General features: G+C 38.8%; 1 pseudogene; it reads left to right on the top strand.

Annotated features, from left to right (window-relative positions):
* The window catches only part of LOC122816250, a 198,529-nt pseudogene that overhangs the window by 15,023 nt on the left and 161,606 nt on the right, over positions 1–21,900 (top strand).

Below are 21,900 nucleotides of genomic sequence, written 5' to 3' on the forward strand. Positions count from 1 at the left end.
TGTCTTGACAATTTGACTTGTTGGGGGGGGGGGGCAGAGTTTAATGTCAAAAGTGTGGGTAAAAAACTCGTGAACTGCTCAAAAAGGGTCAAACACAGCTAAATTACTTTACAATAACCAAAATAGATTAACATTAGAGTTTGTCTGTTAGTTGTTCTGAAGTACAGCCACATGTCTAGACTCAGGTAGCAGATTTGCTCAATGGATAGGTTGGGAGAGTTCCTGTGATTTGAGAGCAAAATATACAGTAGCAGAGAATAAAAGCAGGGATAATCAAACCCAGAGGAGCCAGTACAGAGCTAAGATGATCACCTGTTTGTGCCTTCTGAATGACTTTTACAAATTAAATGGGAAGCATAAAGCAGTTGAAGTTGCCACATGTGGGCAGAAGTATTCCTTGGGGATAAGAAATATCCTTTGCCATGGAATGAGGAGCAATCATGCGAACATCTTCTGCTATGTTAAGTTTACTTAAACAAAACTACTTACATAAGTTTACTATATTGCTATCAGTGCTGCAGCAGCCTATGCTATATGAGTAGATTACCATAGCTTAGAACAACTGGGAGTTGAGAAGGAAAGGTGTCTAGAAGCCCCAGAAAAGTATTGCAAATCCTGACCTAGATCTAGAGAAGGAAAGCAACTTAAGTGCTTTGTAAAAGTGTGCAGAGGAACAACTTGCTGCTTCTACAATCCAACCTTTTCCAAAAGTTATAGAAGTAGAGTAACCCTTGGCCCTGCCTGGAATAGTATTGTGGAGGTGGGAATCACAAAACATAATAGTCTGAGACAGTCATTTGGGAAAAAGTCTGTTTTAAACACAACTTACCCCTTCTTACCTTCAGAAAACATGAAAAACAATCAGAAGTTCTGCAACGACAGTACCACAGTTGTCTGTGGACATCCAAGGTTTATGAAGAACCCCCCCAAATTTTAGGTTCGGGAATGACAGGGAGATTGTCAGTGATGAACAGTCTAACAATAAGGTAAACTCCGATATTAATGGTAGAAAAAAATTAGTTGTCAAATATATCATTTTCCAAAAAAAGTAGGGGGTAAGATTAACCCATCATAAGAGGATGCAACTCAAGATATTCTTCAAACTGAGGTCAGAGTAATAGAGTAAGACTGATTTCATGTCAAGGAGCTCAGGTCAGCCAGTTGAGCTGGTTCAAATAGAGCAAGTGTTGTTTTTTCCTAGCAAAACCAAGATCCCAAGGAGGAGCCACTATTTTTTCATTTATATATGACACATCCTACTTTACTATGATTGAATTGCTTGTCATCTATCTTTCATGTAAATATTAATTGCTTATATAATAAATAGACATTTATATTGTATTAGAATTCTGTCTAATCTACAATAGTACTATATTTGTTCAATATAATATAAATATTGCTTATTCCTATTACAAATATTCTCCATATGATAAATTCAATTTATGGAGCTCAGATGTTCTGGATTGTCAAGGTATGAGTGATAATCTGATGGACTTAGGTTTATCCATCAGAATAGGAATGATTTTCGTTCCATGGCTAGTACGGATCTTAGTTTTAACATTTATTAATTTAAATTTGTTATTTCACAAAAACATTTTCAGTATGCTTGACCAAAACATTACTTTATTGGTAAACACTCAAAGTATAAAACTGATAATTTCCTTTAACAGCTCAAACATATATTTTACAGTTATCAGAGGAAAATGTTTAATAGTCGCAATAAAACAAAAAATACATAGTCTAAATAACCTAGGATAGATTTAACTTTATCTTTAAATACCAATGGTTTAAACAATCCTAGCAAGAGATCAAATCTAATGAAATATTTAAAACTGAACAAAGCACAAATTGTCTTCCTTCAAGAACCTCATTTCAAAACAAATGACAATTACAAATGGAATCCTAAGGAATACATGATATTTGGTGTAATTCACTTATAAGACAAAGACAAAAAGGGTTAGCAATTTTATGGAAAACAAATGCCATTAACCCAGAAATCATTTACAAGTATGAAGATAAAGAAGGCCTTATGGCATTAGTAATAGTTAAATATAATAACAGAATATGGACCCTAGCCAATCTCTGCTGGTTCCCAGGCATTGGATCAGGAACTGTTAAAAAAACACTTGGATTTCATTTCCAATAATTATAAAGACAACTTAATATTAGGAGGAGATTTTAACTGTATATTTGATATTTCTGAAACTACAAATAAAAGACCACTGCGTATATTTGCTGAATCACAAGCTGTAAACAAGTGGGTAGAATAATTTCATCTTGTAGATACTTTCAGATTTAAAGAAGATAAATCTTTGTTGTTTTCCCATCAAGATCATAGATTTGGTACCCAAACTAGAATAGATAAAATATTTGCTGCTCATGACTTACACTCTAAACTCATTAATTTCTCAATCACTCCCTGTCCCTTTTCAGACCACAATTTGTTGATACTAAAACTTCAAAATGGGTACAAACCATTAATCTTTAACTTCAGAATTCCAGCATAGATAACTAAAATTAAAGAATTCAAACCCTGGTTATTATCTGAATTACAGTTCTTCTTAGATATTAATTACACCACAGAGATAAATAAAATAATGATATGGGACTCATTAAAAGCTTACATATACGGTAAAACCCTAACTTGGTATAAAAAAAATCAGAGAATGTGATTCTGGTCTACAATCCAAACTTTTGTCAGCAAAAGCTGAAAAAATCAAAATCATTTGGAGATGAAAAAGAAAATACAAGTATTAAACAATAAATACAATGAAATTCTAACACACAAAACTAGTTTAATTTTAGAAAAACTAAAAATTAATACATTAGCCACTTCTCCCAAATATCTACATAATTTATCCAGAAGAATCAAAATACGAACAAAAGCTAATAACATTAAAAGTATCTTCTATGAAAAAAAAGGGAAAAATGTCTCTGATATAGGTGACATTCCTGATGCCTACAGAAATCACTATATGAAACATTTCCAAAAAGAAAATATACATATCGCTCAATTAAATCTAGATGAAAAATGTTCTACTATAAAAAAAAAAAAAAATACCAGAAAAATTAAAACTAGATCTGCAAGCACCCATATCCTACAAAGAAATTACAGATACAATAAAAGACGGTAAAAATAATAAAGCTCCAGGTATAGATGGCATAATTACGGAAATATATAAACTTTTTTCCTTCAAAGATACTATCCCTCTTCCATAAAAATGTATTAGAAATTCAGTCACAAACTTTAATACCAGCCTCTTGGAGACATTCCTTAATCATACCAATCCTAAAGGAAAACAAATCCCCAAACCTCTGTACCTCATATAGACCTATATAATTATTAAATAATGACTATAAGATATTTATGACAATATTAATTAAAAGAATGAAAATACCACTATCCAAAACAATAAATAAACTGAATTTATATATCATAGACACACACATGACAATATTAAAAGGATAACTTCTCTTATAGATTATATTAATAAAGAAAATAAACACTCATAATGGCTTAGATACAGAGAAAGCCTTTGATTCCTTAAATTGGGACTATTTATTCAGAATTCTGGTGTTATTTGAATTTCCTCCTTCCTTTGTTCATCAACTAAAGAATATATATATATATATATATATATATATATATATATATATATATATATATATATATATACATACACACACACAAATAATTTAGCATATGTTAAGCTAGGTCCTTTCACCTCTAAATCTATGCATATAACAAAGGGTACTAAACAAGGATGTCCCATGTCACCGATTCTATTTGCTTTGGCTATTGAAATATTGGCAGATTCAATACATAACAATACAAAAATCAAAGGAGTAGATGTTTATGAACAACACAATTCTAAAGTAATGCTATTTGCTGATGACATATTATTATTATTCAGTACATGAAACATTAGAAGAATTAGATATTTTAACTGGCACATTTTACAGGACTTCAGGACTCATTTCAATAAATGAAAATCAAAATGTTTATTTTTAAAAAAAAAAAAAAAGAATTGCAGACAAAGGGGAATCACATTATAGGGAAACAAGAATCTTCCTTAAAATATCTAGGACTTGAGTTATGAAACAATAATGATTTAGTCTCAAAAAACTAAAATAATATCATCAATACAATTAAAATCTCTGTGAAAAAGTGGAACAAAATAATATTAACATTTGAAGATAGACTACACTTAATAAAAATAGTTTTTCTACCCAAGATCTACGTATAGCTTTGGCAATACAACTGTTACCAAAAAGGAATATACTCAAAGAAATATACTCATGCCTAATAAAATTTTTACGGTTTCCCAAAAGAAACAGAATAGCTTTAATACATCATATCAGACCATGGAAACAGGGAGGATTAAACTTTCCTGATATAGAAACATATATAAAAGCATCAATATCTAAAACAGTCTCAGATTGGATAAGTCCAAATTATTCTGCAAATTGGAAAGAATTACTAACCAATATCAATAAATGAATCTTATTTACAAACAAATTTAAAACAGATAAAAACAATTTGCCATGGCACATATGTATTAGTATGCAATATAACATAAGTAAGCACACTAAAACTCGTATGATTAATTATTACTTTGACTCATTTAGGAAAATTATTAATGCAAATATAGATTTAAAAATCTGGTTTGATCTTTTAATACCATTCATAGTTACAAAGAGCTATCCACATAAAATATACAGAGAAATAATTAATTCCTGGGAACAGAAAGGATTTGTTTGCTAGTTTCAATGTATCAAAGAACTAAAAGTTCTGGATATGCAAACAATAGAAACAATGTACAAAATTCCACAACGAGATTGGCTAACTATGCAAAGCATTCTGACGTATTCACAAGATTTATGCAGAATAATTAGTAATTCATTTAAAGAAATACCTAAACTTACGAAATACATATATGAAATCATATCTAATGATTATTCCATGAGAAATAGTACAATGCAATTTTACAAGATACTGACAAAGTATAAAACACCCAAATCCTCATATTGGAATTATATAACAAAAGGACATTCATTACAGCTAACTGAAGAAATTAAATCAAATATTTCATCAATAAAACATACATCCTTTACACACTACTGGAAAGCTTTTAATTGGAAATGCTTGCACAGAGCATACTTAACTCCACATAGAATTACTAAAATGAATTCTTCCACAAAGGGAATATGTTGGAGGTGTGAGCAAATACACAATGCAGATTGGAATCACATTTTTCAACTGTGTTAAATTTAAGCCATTTTGGACTGGTATTAAAAACCTTTTACAAGCTTTTAAAGATTATAGCACAGTTATTTAGCATATTCAGTGTTATTGATGGAAGTCTTTCAAAACTTATCACTTAATATAAATACATGGTAATATTTATACCTAATGTTTATAATACAATGTATTTTATTGGATATATCAGAAGTTATATTTCATTGTTTACCGGCATTTAAGTAATCACTTTGTTTGTTGCTAACTTACTTAAAGCATCAAGTTTGTTTTATGTAAACATTGATGAAAGTTAGTGCATTTTAATTATCAGTGCATCCCCCCATTTCCTACACACAAGGATTTTCATATCTGTCATTTCTTATTATAAAATGAGTGAAATTATAGGTTAAAAACAAAAAATTCACTTATTGTGATTAATGATTACAAGTTCCTTTTCCATATTCATAAATTGCCATTTTATGGCATAAAATGAAAGTTTTTAGATTTAAATGGCAACATTCTGTTTTGTATAATCAGCAAAGGTTAAACTGAGTGATTATTGTGAATTTAATACTTTTTGTTCAGAATGTGATTGTTACATTCTGTGACATTCTTAGCTCAGGCTTCTATTGTTTCATTAAACAACTTTGTCAGTTTGATATCATGTATAAAACATTAGTTACCTTGGTAACAGCTTACGTATTGTGTATGGTCAAGATGTGTTAAACCACAATTCAAGTTAAAGCAATTATATGACTTATGCACATTTACCTTTATGAGAAAATTATCATGTTTCCCCTTGATGTTCAATATAGTGTGTGTCATTTATGACAAGTTTAAACAGTAGTGTTATTGTACTCAAGCCCATGTTATTAAACTGTCTGTTGTTAATTTAATTATATTTGTTCAGAATATGATTGTTACATTCTGTGACATTTCAATTTCAGGCTTGTATTGTATCTGTTGAACAACTTTGTCAGTTTGATGTCTTGTATAAAACATTAGTTACCTTGGTACCCACTTAAGTATTATATATGGTCAAGATGGGTTACAAAAACTACAATTCAAGTTAAAGCAATTGCATGACTTGTTATGCATCTTTACTAAGAAAATCATCATGCTTCCCCTTGATGTTCAATGTAGTGTACGTCATTTATGACAAGTTAAGACAGTAGTGTTATTATATACAAACCCATGTTATTAAATCCTGTCTTTAATATCTAAATTCAGCAGACTGCTTCATCTTATATGATGATTATATATTTTATGTCTAGATTTACTAAAATCATACATTACATAACTATTGTTTTTTTTTTTGTTTTTTTTATCAAGAAACAACGTAATGAGCCAAACGAAGTGTTGGGAAGACCATCAATATGTGTACATGTGGTTTCAAGCAGCCCTTTTATTTTATATATATATATATATATGTATTTTTTTTTTTTTTTAACCAAAAACGTCATTGCTGAGAATCATCTCTGAGGCTCCTCAGAGGCATATTAAGTATTATCGTCACTCTGTCTACATTACCATAGCAGCCTGCGGAGCGTCTATTTCTGTTAATGTGTCTGTCTACTGCATACCAGAGGCTTGTGATGCACCTGAAGCAAAGCTTCACTTCATTGCATCTTCAAGCCTAAATTCCCTCCCTTTCAGCAAGGCAGCAGCCAGTAAAAGAACCGAGAGCAAACAGATCCAAAAAAAAAAAAACCTCCCAACAACCCGCCACAACAAGGGACAACACACTCCTCCAGCCCTCCCACCTCTCACTCAACAGATGCACAAACAAACCATTCTCTGCCAAAACACCCCAAATCACAGTTCTATCCACCCCCTTCCCCTGGATCCAGGCTAAAACACCAAATGTCTCTTCCCAACACACAAGCATCAGCAAACCCCAATCACAAGCCGCAACCCACAGCGTCCTGGAGATGAAAACGGCAACACAACAGCCGCCAGACACAGCTGTATCCACACACACCATGTCAGGCCTAATTAAACAGCACTCAAAGCCATGATACCCACCACAATTGATATCAGTTACGTCCAGACAGAACAACAATGACATCCGTACTAACTGCCAGACACGGTTGCTTCCACGCACACCATATCAGGATTGATGAAACAGCACTCGTAGCTATGATGCCTGCCATAACTGATATTAACTATGTTTAGACAGAATAATAATGACATTTGTACTAGCTGCCAGACACAGCTGCATCCACCCACACCATATCAGGATTGATCAAACAGCACTCATAGCTGTGATACCTGCCATAATTTATATTAACTATATTTAGACAGAATAATGATGACATTTGTACTATGAGCTTGCTACTGTTATTTAACTAGGATGTACATGACATTTCTAAATCATACTTTAACTGAAGAAGGCATTAGTCTCCATGACAGCATTTTTTTTTCAAAACGCACTACTGTTACTGCTATTATATATGATGTTAATTTGTTACATTTGAGTCTGAACTCTGATGAATGGTACCTTGTTGAATAAATTAATTACTTAAATTATTATAAGTACAATCAATGAAAAATGAACAAGATAAGTATACATTGAGTTCAAGTAGGGGAATATAAGCTTCTATGTTTGTATTATATGTTGCTTTGTTTGGTTTATATATAATGTAAATAGTAACCCATCTTGACCTACCTTTGTTTGTGAAGAATTATTGGACTCTGAACATTCTGAATAAATTATTACTGTTTCTCAGTTGTTTAAGAATCCCTCCTTTTTTTTTTTTTTAAATAAAAACAGATGGCAAGTGATGTACCATATCAGTTGATACTTTGAGAGATGTAGTTGTAAGAGTTATTTTTTGGGACAGCTGTCTTGGAATCTTTTTTTTGTTTGTTTGTTTCTAGCATCAGTCCAAGGATTTGTTTCTTTTATTCTTTTAAGAGTAGGAGCCATCCATTCCATTTCTTCTGGGATAGACACTATGTTGTTGTTTTTGATGAACATAGTAGCTTCTTCTAAGTCATTAAAGGTTCTCATCTCATTGGCAAAAAGTATTTTTTTATCTTGTCTGGAAAGACCAGCTGTGCTTTAATGTTGTTGTGTTTCAACAGTTTTATTATTGACCAGACTTTTTTCCTTTATTTATTTTATTTTACATTTGTTAACCGATGAAGTCCGACTGGACACAGGTCTATTTTCAGCAGAGGCCCGGGGAGAAAAGTTCCACATAACAATAAGAATGTATACATGCAGTAATACAAATAGGCATACATAAGCAAGCATTAACAATTTCTATAGTGAATGACGCATGCAAGAAAAACTTGAGAGGTACATATTTATTTATTTTTTTCTCACTAGAAGACGGTTGCTCGATCTGTTCAGAACCTTACATTAGTTAAACAGGTCAACTGACGCTGTAAAGGACTTATCATTGGAATAGATGGATCTTGACAGACTCCTCGCAACAGTGCAGTGTGTGGATTAACCTGGGGAGTAGGATGAGCAAAGCCAATTATTCAAGTAATGGGTTTTGAGGAGTTTTTTAAATTGGAGGTAGGAGGAGGTAGAAGTTAACTGGCTTAGGAGTGAGTTCCAGATGTTGGCAGTGGAGCAGGCAGAGAGAGACTTCTTAGCTTCTTTTTTATATTTGATGACATTGATGAGGTTTTGATTATTGGATCTTAAGGCTCTAGTGGTGGTATAGTGATGAATTAAGTGCTGAAGGGCTGGGTTTTTTTCTGGAAGGTAGTAGAGCTTGTGAACTATTAAGAGTTGGCTGAGTAGGAGTAGCTGAGGTAGCTCAAGCCAATTTAGTTGCTTGAGGGCAAGGCAGTGATGGGATCTGTGAGTGGCAACTGTGGCGAACTTGGCAATCTTGTTGTAACAAGATTCCATTTTGTTTAGTTCACTGTGGCGAAGGTTGGTAAAGACAGGGGAGGCATAAAGGAGAATAGATAGGAGGTGAGTCCTTGCAATAGTGGCTTTGGTATGTTTGGTGATGAACTGTTTGTTCCTATAAAGGAGGCCAAGCTTTTTGTTAACTTTCTTTATTGTTTGGGCTATGTGTATGTCGAATTTCAGATTATTGTCAATTTCAACACCTAGGAGTTTAGAGTGTGTGTGGTTGGGTTGATTTTATATTGTATTTAGATTTTATGGTAAAGTCGTTGTTTAAAGGGCGAGATTTTCCAGGACTGAAGAGAATGAGTTTTATCTTTTTGGGATTAAGAATAAGTTTGATGTTCTAGTATTCTGGAAGAGTAATCATTGTCAAACCTTATCAGGCTTTGATTGTATTTTAAGGGTGATTTTCTCCAAGCAGATTTTAATATTAGTTCCTTGTCCAGAAATAAAAGAAATTTTATAACTATGGATCCAGGTGGAGTATTTATTGAGTTAGAAGCAGGTTTCCTCAGTGCTCTATGCGTCCTTTCAATCCCAAATGAAAGTCCCTCCTTCAAGTCCAAAAATTCAGGAATCCAGGTTAAGAATGAAATAATGTCTTCTCCTTCAGTGTTTTCAGGCAGACCAAAGATCCTTATGTTGTTTCTCCTTTCCCTGTTTTCTAAGTCACCTATTTTGTTAAGCAGCCATGTGTTCTGTTTAAGCAGAAATTCTTTTTGGAATTCTTCCTGTTTGAGTCTCCTTTCAATGTCATTTGGAGAAGTCTCTATATTTGTTATTTTTGTATGGTGTTGCTGTAATAGTTTGAGTATCAGTCTGTTTTTGAGAATTTAATTTGAGGTTTTCTAAGTTATTTTTAAAGCCATCCATCTTCAAAGATAGTTCCTGTAAGGTAGATGTTATCAAATGCAGTTCTTTTTTCAAAGCAGCAACTGGATGAGAATTCCTTGAGCTGTTCATATTCAGTGACTCAATATACCTCCAAGTTACTTGACAGGAAATTTTTTGTACATCTCCACCAAAATTTATATTTATGTAACTTAGTAATTTATCTATAGATTTCTGATATTTTAAACTTGAAAAAAATAAAATGTTCCTATATTATTATACTAGTTTATGGAGCTCTCAAAATTCACTGCTCTCAGTTAGCCATCTCCCCAGAAACCTTCAAGAGAAATCTGGATGAGTGGATGGGAAATAGAAAGTTTACCCCGGGGGATCACTCCAGTGGCTGCACTTGATAGAGGCACTGGAAACTAACAGCAGCATGATGCCAGGGAACTTCTATGGGCTAGGCTTATAAAGACTCCAGGGCCGTTGGCCTATTACACACCTATGAACCTAATAGGATAGTAAACACATACAAGAGAAAAAACACTAATGCTGAATGGGTTCTAGTTTTGGTTGCACTAACTAGAAATATTTTTTTTCCATTTACCAGTGTGCGATTTTCTAGTAGTAGGCTTTCTAGCCTCCTTATTGGTATTTTCAAAAAGTAGTTTAGAGCAGCTAAATCCAAAACATATCACCATGTCCCTTTCTTTTCTTGGAGCAGCAGCAACCTGGAATAAAACCCTTAACTGTTTGATGAGCAGAGATGGATTCTGTGATTACTGGATGGAATAACCAAGACTGGAAGAACCCAGTGTTATTGGCTTGGGAGTACCAAAAGGATACTGTTGGAGAAGGGTAAATTCAGACAAGTTATTCCAAGTGATTTTCAGTACTACTGCATCTGATAAGTTTTCAAAAGTGACAACAATTGGTAGTGGGTTGATAGAGGTTGATGGAGGTTTGACTTAGGATTTTTTAAGAGTGTCACGATAAATACTAACAAAAAAGAAATATGGTAAACATAGGCCTAATCTGCAGGAATACATTTCTCCAAAACATTGGATTGGGAAGGAAAAACGTTTATGATATCCATCGTAATTTCCCTTTTTCTTTTTGGAAAATCTAAGGAGAAGCTGGTTAAGACAGATCACTCTTTTCTAGAGGAGCATCCAAAAGCATTTCTTTATCTAGCAAGGACTGACAAAGTAACTGCTGCATTGGAAGAGGCATCTGCAACAGCATAACCATAGGTTCATAGATTAGTACTAGGCTAACTGCCCTTATGGGCCACTTTAAGCCTAGCCGGTTACCCCATGTGAGAATCAAACCCTGCACTTTGCATTTGTAAGGTAAACACCTTAACCATTAAGCCAACCTCCCAAATTTTATGAAATGTCTCGCTACCTATGTAGCCAATAAGAGCATATTCTGCAAACAGTGTTTATTGCCAAAAGTAAGAAAGTTAAATATTGGCTTATTCTGGTCTTTAAAAAAAGCTAACAATTATAGGTCATGCTAGTTTCATTAAAAAACAAAGACACGCACACTTTTACCATACCTATTAAACAGCCCTGCCATCATCATTTCAACGTGCATTAGTACATGAAAATAGCTCTGAGGACTTATCAAATTTCATAGGATCATAGGAGATTACTAGGCTATCGACCCGGAGATCATTTTAAGCCTAGCTGCTTCAACCCAGTGTAATACCACAGCTGATCAGCAAAGGGCATGTTAAGTTCTCTATCTTGCCTTCATTCTTGCTGGTTGGGGTTCGGAGCCGATCCTCGGCTCCGACTCGGCCATCTTCAAAAGCTCGAGAGCTGCTTACTGGCTCGAGGCCCCCCTATATCCCATGATGCCTGGCGCTAGATACCCAGATCTCATTTGCCGCTTCTGCTACGAGGTTGCGTTTATTGGCTCAGGTCGTATTTTTTCACTTTATTGATATTAGAACTTTTTGTATATTATTAGTTATAACACTTAGTGTCATACATAGTTGTAGGATTTTGTGGTATTTGTTAGTGTTTAATTCCCCCCTTGGAAACTCGTTTTCTTCTTGGAGAGTTTTCCCCTCCCTTCCCCACTCCCGTTTTGCCTTTTTAAGGTAAGCCGTTTTAGTTAGAGGCTTATCCTTGTTTTCTTTTTTAAGGTAGAAAAACATTTTTTTTTTCATTAGAAATTGTGGTAGTTTGTAGGTCTTATATTATAGAGTGTGTGTGCTGTTAGGGTGTGGTAACTTGTGTGGACTGTGTGTGTTTTTTTCTAGTTACCTACTTCCCTTTGTACTCTTTCTTTGTATTTGAATTTTCCTTTACAGGAATGTCTAAAGACACAAAAGTGTCTGGATTCAAGAAGTGTGACTCCTGCTGTCAGAAAATGTCTCTGACAGATGGTCACACTTCTTGTGTCTACTGCTTGGGCGCCCTACACCTGCAGGACTCTTGTTCGGTGTGTCACGCCTTTAGTCCAAGAGTCCTGCAGGAGCGTAGGAATAAGCTTATCCTTAGGAGTCTGCTTAAACCTGAAGGATCACCAGCCAAGACTCAGTCAGTGAAACCTTCCAGGCCATTGAAGCCATCGGCTTCCAGTTCGGAGCTGTCGCTGGGTGTAGCTTCTGCTTCAACTTCGGTTCCGGCTGGAACCGAAATACCTATCTCCAAGTCAACTTCGACTCCGACTGGAGCCGAAGTACCTATCTCCCAGTCGACCCCGACTCTTCTGTCGGAACCATCAGGGAGTCGAAAACGCTCCAGGTCACCATCCTTGGAGTCGATACACTCGGCTCCAGGGTCACCCTTGTTGCAGTCGGAGCGAAGTCATCGATCCCACTCTTCTCAGTCGTCTAGACATTCTGACCATGATTTGGAGAGAGTGGTGAGCAGGCTTTCAAAATCGCAGGCCCTGGCTAAAACGCTATCCTGCAATACTTCCTCCTTTGACTCATCCATTGAGTTCAGAGCCGGAGCATGCTGAGGCTGGAATCGTGGGACCGTCGGCACCGATACCTCCCCTTTCGGTTCCGTCGTCGGCTCTGATCTCTTCCATGGTGCCGTCCTTGGAGGGATCTGGGCGCCGGGACTACCTCGGCTCCGAGGGGGCGAGTGGCATCGGACCCTTGTCTGACCCCGTTCTCCCTCTTGGAGCTTCGGCGCAGGTGAGTTCGGCTCCTACATCGGCTTCGGAGCCGTCTCTCGGTGCCGGGGAGGATCCCGGTCTCTTCAGAGCCGGAGCCTTCTCCGTTATCGGGAAGGGGCGCCTTCGAGGTCATGAGGAGTGTGCTGGCATCTGAGTCAGCCTCACGGTCAGCCTCATCGGCTCCTCCCCCCATGGTGCCTGCTCCTGCCTCAGCCCCTCCTCCAGACCCAAAGCGTGAGGAACAAGCACTCCAGGGCACCCCATTGGGTGTATTGTCCTTTTCCGAGGCCTCCCCCGTTCATTCAGAGGAGCCCCCTCGAAAGAGGAAATGCAAGAGGAAGCATGTTGACTCCCCTAAGTCTGTCACTTTAGGTACCGACTTAGAGGAGTCGGAAGGGTCCACAAGATCCCCCTCTGAGGACGTCTCCTTCTCAGACATCCTTGAAATTCTTAGACAGAGGGGGAACTGGACTACCCTTAACCCTTCCGAGGATGAGTCGGTATTCCTGGATGCGTTTGGATCCCAGCCCTCCACCTCCTGAGTGTCACCTCCTTTCGATCCACTGATGTCTGTGGTGGCTCGAAAGGCGTGGCCAGCTCCAGACCCAATGGAACCAACTCTCCGCAGGCCCACAAAATTCATTACTGCCCCTCAAGGCAAGCAATTTCTGACCAAGGGTGTTCCCGTAGATGCCATGGTGGTAGCAGCAGCCACTAAAAAGGAGTTGGCTGAAACTTCTTCATCTGTCCATCCCCCTAATAAGGAATCTAGGACGATGGACAGATATGGGAAGCGGATGTTTTCCTCAACAACCTTCTCCATGAGGTCTCTGAACTATTTGTGCCATTTTACCCGCCTTCAAAGGGATCTCCTTAAAGAGCTAGGAGATACCCTTCAAGATCCATCAGCTGCCGGGGCCCAGGCTAAGGTTGCCTCCCAGCTGGCGACTCTAAATTCTGTAGTAAACTCCTCCATGCGGCTCATCTCTTATGCAGCTGATGGCGCGAGTAGGGCCGCAGGCACAGGAGTGGCTCTGAGGAGACACGCTTGGATGCGGTTATGCAACTTTGCGGAACCCTTAAGGGCATCTTTCACCAACATCCCCTTTGATGGTTGTGCTCTGTTTGGACCACAGGTGAAGGATACCCTTACCAGGTGTGAGCAGGAAGGGAAGACTCTCTCTGCTGTGGGAGTCCGTTTTTCCACTCCTTCAAGACCGTATCCTAAAGGTCAGAAGAGTGGGAAAATGTGGTTCCGGAAACCCCAGGGAGCTGTGCCTGACACACGTGGAGAGTTTCCGTCCAGGCGCAGAGGAGGGAACAACAATAGGGGCAGAGGGGGTCCTCAAAATCAGAGCCAAAGAGAATCTTTCTCTGACAAGCCCTTCCAGCATCCCTGAAGTGCTGCCCGGCCGTCCACCTTTGGAGGCAGTTGGGGGAAGATTATCTCTGTACCCAAAAGCCTGGCAAAGTATAACACAAGACAAATGGGTACTTTCTATCCTATCCGAAGGCTACAAAATCCCCTTCTTTCGCACTCCACACTTTACCAACAAATCCCTTCCAGATGTTCCACCCAATCTAAGGGATCAAGCAGTTCAAAAATTTCAAAACTGCTAAGAAAAAGAGCCATCCAGTCAGTCCCAGCAGACCAACAAGGATCCGGAATTTACTCAAGGTTCTTTTTGGTACCAAAAAAGACAGGGGACTGGCGACCCAGTCTGGATCTCAGCAGACTAAACAGGTCAGTTCAAAGAACGAAGTTCCGGATGGTCACGCTACAGTCCATTTTACCCTTTCTGGGTCAGGACAATTGGATGTGCTCCGTAGATCTTCAGGACGCGTACTACCATATCAAAATAGACAGACGCTCCAGAAGATTCCTCCACTTCCGGCTGGGAGCCAGTCATTATCAGTTCAGAGCTCTGCCCTTTGGTCTCACCACAGCCCCCAGGGTGTTCACCAAATGTTTGGCAGTAGTTACCGCTCACCTGAGACGGCAAGGATTCCAGGTGTTTCCATATTTAGACGACTGGCTCCTTACTACAACCACCAGGCATCACCTGCTGCGAGCCAGAGACTACACCATCCAAACGTGCTCCAAACTAGGCATCGCAATAAATTTCGAAAAGTCTGCATTGTCGCCTTGTCAATCTATCACCTTTATAGGCGCAAACTTAAATTCAAAGGACATGTCAGCGAGACTTTCAGTAGACAGAGTGTTAGGTATTCGACGACATGTGCAGGTATTATTAGGATGCAAAAAGATTCAGGCCAGATTCGTCCTAAAAACATTGGGTCTCATGGCAGCGGCAATCATACTAGTCCCCCTTGCACGTTTTCACATGAGGATTCTTCAGTGGATGCTGTTCACTCAATGGTCCTTCCAGCAACTCCCAATGTCTCACATGATAATGATCACACAGTCATACAAAAACCAACTTGTTTGGTGGATAGTTTCCCATCATTACACCAGGGCAGACCATTCGTTCTCCCTCCTCCAGTAGCTACGGTGACCACAGATGCCTCCCTGATCGGGTGTGGGGGGGGCATTTTCATGGCAGAACAGTCCAAGGCACCTGGCAGCCTCACGAGTACCATCTGCATATCAACGTCTTGGAGATGAGAGCAGTGCTTTTAGCGTTGCAAGCTCTTCAGAATTCTCTTCCCACCGGGACCATTGCAATTCAAACAGACAATATGTCAGTAGTATGGTACATCAACAAGCAGGGCGGAACCAAGTCCTACCCCTTATGTGGAGAAGTACTCAGATTTTGGCAGTGGGCGATCTTTTCCCAACAGTTTCTGATAGCAGCGCACATCCCTGGCAAGTCCAACGTTATAGCAGACAGGCTGAGCATACCTCCCAAACATACCGAATTACTCTGTATTTACCGAGTTTTGGGGTCCAAATGAAGGGGTGCCACGATTCCTGATTGGCACCCCTTAATTTCCGATTTTTTTGCTTCATTCTTTTTATTTTTTAAAAAATTGCGCTGTCGGAGCTGACATCATCACGTGCATGATGACGTCAGCGCTGTCAGGGCTACCAGCCAGTCGGAATTGAGCTCAAGGAGCTTGCGTCATTATTTCCGGCTGGCTGCGAGCGGGAATACTGAGCAACGAGAAGTTGAACCTTACCAGGCAGCAGCATTAATGGCAGTAATGTTGCTCATCAGTCATTTTATTTTTTTCCAAGCCGGGCCGGCTGCGAGCAAGAATACAGCAGCAATGGGAATTACAGGCAGCAGTACTATATCAGTCTTATTTTTCCAAGCAGCAGGCAGCACGAGCAGGTAAGCGTGGGACAATTGTGGATACGTGTATTTATGTGTTGTGTATCTGTGCACATGTCTGCATTACATATACATGGATGTTGTGTGTTTATATTTGCACATGTACTCAGGCATATTTTAATGCCATTTCGTTTACCTACACAGTGATGGAGTTTAGCTGCAGAGTTATTCGCTTAGCTAAAATGCCATTTTCGTTTAGCTACACAGTGAAGGAGTTTAGCTGCAGAGTTATCCATATTTCTGGGGACAGTGCATTTAGCTACAGAGCGATTAGGATTGCAGTTCTGCAGATTGTTGAGAGGTACTGCTGCAGATTCTTTCTCTTAAGAGGGGTGTGTGTGTCTGAGTTTTTGCTAACACATTTAAAGATGTCATTGCATGATAATTTTTGCAACTTTTAAACACATTCATGGCCTTATGGCTAATTAACATGAGGTGGTGATTTGAAGGCACAGGACAGTTTTAAAGAAACCGGGCCGATTATTATTTTTTCTGGTAGACTGCAGGATCACTCCATTGTAGTTGACATTTTTTTTCTTTTTCTCTTTCGTTTTGCATGTGTCGATTATACAAAATTGGTTTCTCAGGTTTCTAAATTAGATGAAGTTGGCATTGTTGAAATAATTACAGGAAAAGCTTTGAGTTCTTTAGTAAACTGTATCAAAGTATCAACTTCTGACTTCTGCCTGATGTAATCTGTCAGCAGTAGCTAATAACTGTCTCCTAGTGTCCTAGAAACGTAAGGCTAATGAAGTTCTGATATAGTGGGTCACAGCGTCCTTGTGAAAATTGAAAGTTGACGAGATTCTGACATTTTATGATTTGTACAGAGATGGCCAACTGCATTTAGTAGATTGCTGGCCAGTTTTAGAACTGGAATAAAAGATGAAGTCTCCTTGTCTTCCTCTACTTTGACAAAACAAACTGGAAAGTAGCCTTCATCACATAATAAACACAAAGAAGGTCCCTCTAATAACATAAATGAAATTTCCTATACGCATTGTATAGTTAAAATTTGTTGCAAGAATGATTACTCCAGATATATATATATATTTTATATATATATATATATATATATATATATATATATATATATACATTTTTTTTTTTTTTTGTGTGTGTGGGTGTGAAAGTGGACTTTTATGATGGGCATGTTCTGAATTGGCAGTTTTGTCATTATTGGTTCATGCATTTGTTTCATTGCCTACTGGAAAAATGTTCAAACAATAAGTTTAAATGCGCTCTAACAAGTGTGCTGTATTATACAAGGAATATAATTTAATAAAGTCAGGAAGGTGTATCAAAGAACACATGTATGTTTCTTGTTTTGTGTGCAAGGGGCCAATGATTTGAAAACAGCCAAAAGGTAATCTTTATCCACCACTGGTCAGATGCATTTTCTTTGAATGTGGTGTATGTATTTCAATGCTATTTCAATGAATGGGAGTTTCAATGGCAGAGAAGTTTTAATGCCAAGTCTATTTTCATTGTGAGATAGTATTGCTTTGTTTAGCAGATGTCTTAGTGTTTGTGCATTCACTGAATTGTGCTATAAAATGTAAAAAATAAAATCCAAATAATCATTGTAGAAGTAAAGCGGGACATTGGAATGGCTGCAGGGTGACTCTGGTGCCATATTTTGGTTGTCTGTTCTTCAGTTTGTGTTTAAAAGTTGGTATCCCACAATTCCATTGGAGTGAATGGGGTTACATAATTATGTATGCAAATTTGATGTTAATCAGCGTACAGATTTGTACCTATTTTTCATAGGCCTTGTCCAGATTTTTGATGTTTCCAGGTTGAGAGGTATGAGGCTGAGCAGAGCAATTCTCATGCCTCATGAGTGGTCTCTCAATCAGACTGTGGTGGACAAAATCTTCCGCAAATGGGGTCAGCCTTGCTGCGACCTTTTTGCCACCCCCTTCAACAGCAAGTGCGACAATTTCTTCTCTCTCCTCCCTCTTCCCGGACACTTCCCCAGAGACGCTCTAGTTCACGATTGGCCTCAGGGACTTCTTTATGCATTCCCTCCGTTTCCCCTGATTCCCAAACTAATACAGAAAGCTACCACATTGGGATGCAAGATGATCCTCATTGCCCCTTACTGGTCTTGACAAATTTGGTTTCCGTTCCTGCATCATCACCTTCTGGAGCAGCCCTGGATCCTGGACCCACTTCCAGACCTCCTGATCCATCAATCGGGCGGGCTGCACCAATCTCTTCAGCTCACTGCTTGGTTTCTCCACTTCCAACCTTAGCCAGGCTTCCGAACATCTCCCACTCGGTGCATGAAATCATCTTATCCTCGCATAAGTCTACCACTAGAAAAAGTTTTGCTAGTAAGTGGAAACGATTTTCCTTATGGGCAGAGACCAGGAATATAGATCCCTTTTCAGCCCTTGTGCACCATATTTTAGAATTTCTAGAGGAACATTTTTGAGCTGGATCCTCTTCTGCCATGATTAGAATTCAGCTAGCTGCAATTTCAAACTTTCATACGGGCCTATCTGATACAAGCATCGTGTCCCATAAGCTTTGTAAAGCCTTTCTTAAAGGGACCACTCTACTCAGGCCCCCAGTAAGAGATCCCCCGCCTGCGTGGGATCTGAATCTGAATCTGATTTTAGCTTCCCTGATACTGCCCCCTTTGAACTGGCAGCTTCTTGTTCCTTGTTTTCTTTACTTTGTGTTTTGCTTGCATTCTGTTTTAACAGCATATTAAAACTTCAAGAGAGACCACAGCTCTCTCTGTTCTGAGTCAGGCAGAATTTTTTACCGCCTTCCCACCCATTTAAGTTGTCTTGTTAAATACCACTGTCTTTCTAGTTGCCCGCCTCTTATGTTAATCTGACCATATATCTCATTTCTCTCTAATTTCACTGGCTTATGTGAGTAATCACAAAATCATCATTTTTGAAATCCCACCCCTTCAATTATTTAAATTTATTGGCCATCCTACAGTATTTCATAGTACCAAAATACAAAAGTGACCACCCCTTTCAATCCATCTTGCTGTTTTAAAAATAGTAACTCTCCACTAAACCTTAACTTTTAAACAGGTAAAACTCAAGTTACCTACTTTCACATCTAACTTCTCTAGTGCACATTGCAGAGTGCATTCTTTTCAATCTTACCTTTAAGCATCCCTGTGACTAGCACTTTCTCTAATACCTGCTGGAAAGCACTAGGAAGCCTTAAACTCATACAAACACTGAACTCTCCTTGTTAACAAGGAGAAATTAATAGTAGGCACTAAACAGCCTATAATTGCAAAGTACCTTGCTAAGGAAACAGCTCCTATACTTTACAAAAAAAAAAGCCTCAAACCAAGCATGTCCAAGGGTCAGCTTCCGGTGATTTCTCCTGTCCACCTGGTGAATCTGGGCATACTGGGGCAATGCAGCAATTGCCTCATGTACACAGACAACCTTCTCCTCCTACCACCCAACACTACAACCTGTGAGAGATGCACTTACATAGCCAAAATGGAAGCAAAGCTCTCTACACCCAAGATTGTGCTAAACAGTCAAGAGGAGAAGGTTAACACCCACACTACATCTCAAGCAACACATAGCCTTTCTAAACCCGCACCACCAACACCCACATATAGCAACACTAAATCCACATATGCAGAGGCCCTTAACTGTAACCTGCCCAAGCAACAAAGACCTCTGAAGCTGAAACGCAAACAAACACCAATCACAACCAATGTGTCACATAGTTCACAACACCAGTGTGCCACCCAGCAACAGCCCCTAAGGCAAGACAATGTACCTAACACTTTAGTCATAGGTGACTCTATAGTCCGGCACACTGATGTCCCTCTCACCAGGTTGAATAAGGAGAAAATTACAGTCAGCTGCCTGTCGGGTGCCAGGATCCGCCACATAACGCATGCACTCAAGTCACTCCACAACAAGTACAAATATGACTCTGTCATTGTCCATGTTGGAGTGAATGACTTGAGACGCACCTCCCTGGACTACATGAAAAGAGACATGGAAGAGCTCTCGGATCATGTGGCCCAGGCAGGTATGACCCTAGCCCTGAGTAGCATCCTGCCTTCACCCAGAATGATACCACAATATAAGGATAAAATGATTGACTTCAACAATTGGCTAAGCTTATGGTGTCATTCAAAGGGGATCCAGTATCTGTCTGCCTGGGATGACATGATTGACAGACCACGATGCTTTGCCAGAGATGGTCTGCACCTGTCGCCCCTGGGATTCAGGTTACTGGCTAAGGCTCTTGCCATCCCTATAGTGCCTTTTTTAGGCAAACTTCAAAGGACAAAACCACCACCGTAACGGGTACAAGCATGCAAAATCTGAAGGTAATGCTACTCAATGCTAGAAGTCTAAACCTCAAAATGCACTCTCTCGAGGCACTCCTAAAAATGGAGAACATCGATATCTTTGCAGTAACTGAGACCTGGTTCAAGGCTCCAGAGAGCACCCCTGCAATACCAGGCTACAACTCTTACCACACTTTTATCCACCAAACCAGGACCGAAACACTAAAGGTGGAGGAGTGTCAATATTCACCAAGGATATTCACACCACCAGGCTAGTTGGCCAACACAATATGTCTGAAATTCTCCAAGTGCAACTAACACTAGGTAAGACTGCAATCCAAATTGTAGCTTGCTACAGATCCCCACCATATCCCAAGATTCTCACTACACCTTTCTAAACATACTGGAAAATATTAAGATAGAACCAAACACCCTAATACTGGGTGATTTTAACTACCCTGCCATTAACTGGGAAAACTACTCATGTCCCAACACCTTTGTGCAACGGTTCTTGGAATTCATAAATTCCAGTGCCCTGGATCAACTAATCCATAGTCCCACCAGGGGCTCCAATATCCTAGACCTGGTCATTACCAACATGGGAAATCAATGCTCCATACCTATGGTCACCCCCTCGTTAGTCAGGTCTGACCATAAGCTAATCACCCTTAACATCCACATCCCACCCCCACCCCCCAGTAAAGAAACCACCATAAAAACTTCTCCAAAGCCAACTTCATGCTACTCAAGTCAGAAGTGACAAACTTCATAACACCCATGCAGACGGGAACTGAAAGTTCAACTGCTGAATCCTACACTAAGGCACTGTACGAGCACATCCATTCATGCATGAATCGTGCCATCCCAAATAGAACCAAAATGCTCTCATCCAAAAAAAGGAAGCCAATCTGGTGGTCCCCTGCCATAAACAAACTTTACAACAAAAGGAAGAAACTTTTGCAGAAAAGAGGAAAATCCTAGGATGCAAAAAACTCCCATACTAGCCTCAGTAAGAAACTGAGATGCCTCATAAAATCCTCCAAAGCTAGTTACGAAAATAAAATTGCCAAAGACAACCACAAAGCATTCTATAACTATGTCAAGAATCTAAATGACAATGCTCAGATCTGCTCTGAGCTAAAACAGAATGGCATTAAATATACTGATCCAAAGGATATTACCAATATCCTGGCAGATCGATTCAGTGCCAACTTCA

This window comes from Protopterus annectens, chromosome 12.part0 (genome assembly GCF_019279795.1).
Source record: "Protopterus annectens isolate FY-2018-M chromosome 12.part0, PAN1.0, whole genome shotgun sequence".
NCBI lineage: Eukaryota > Metazoa > Chordata > Ceratodontiformes > Protopteridae > Protopterus > Protopterus annectens.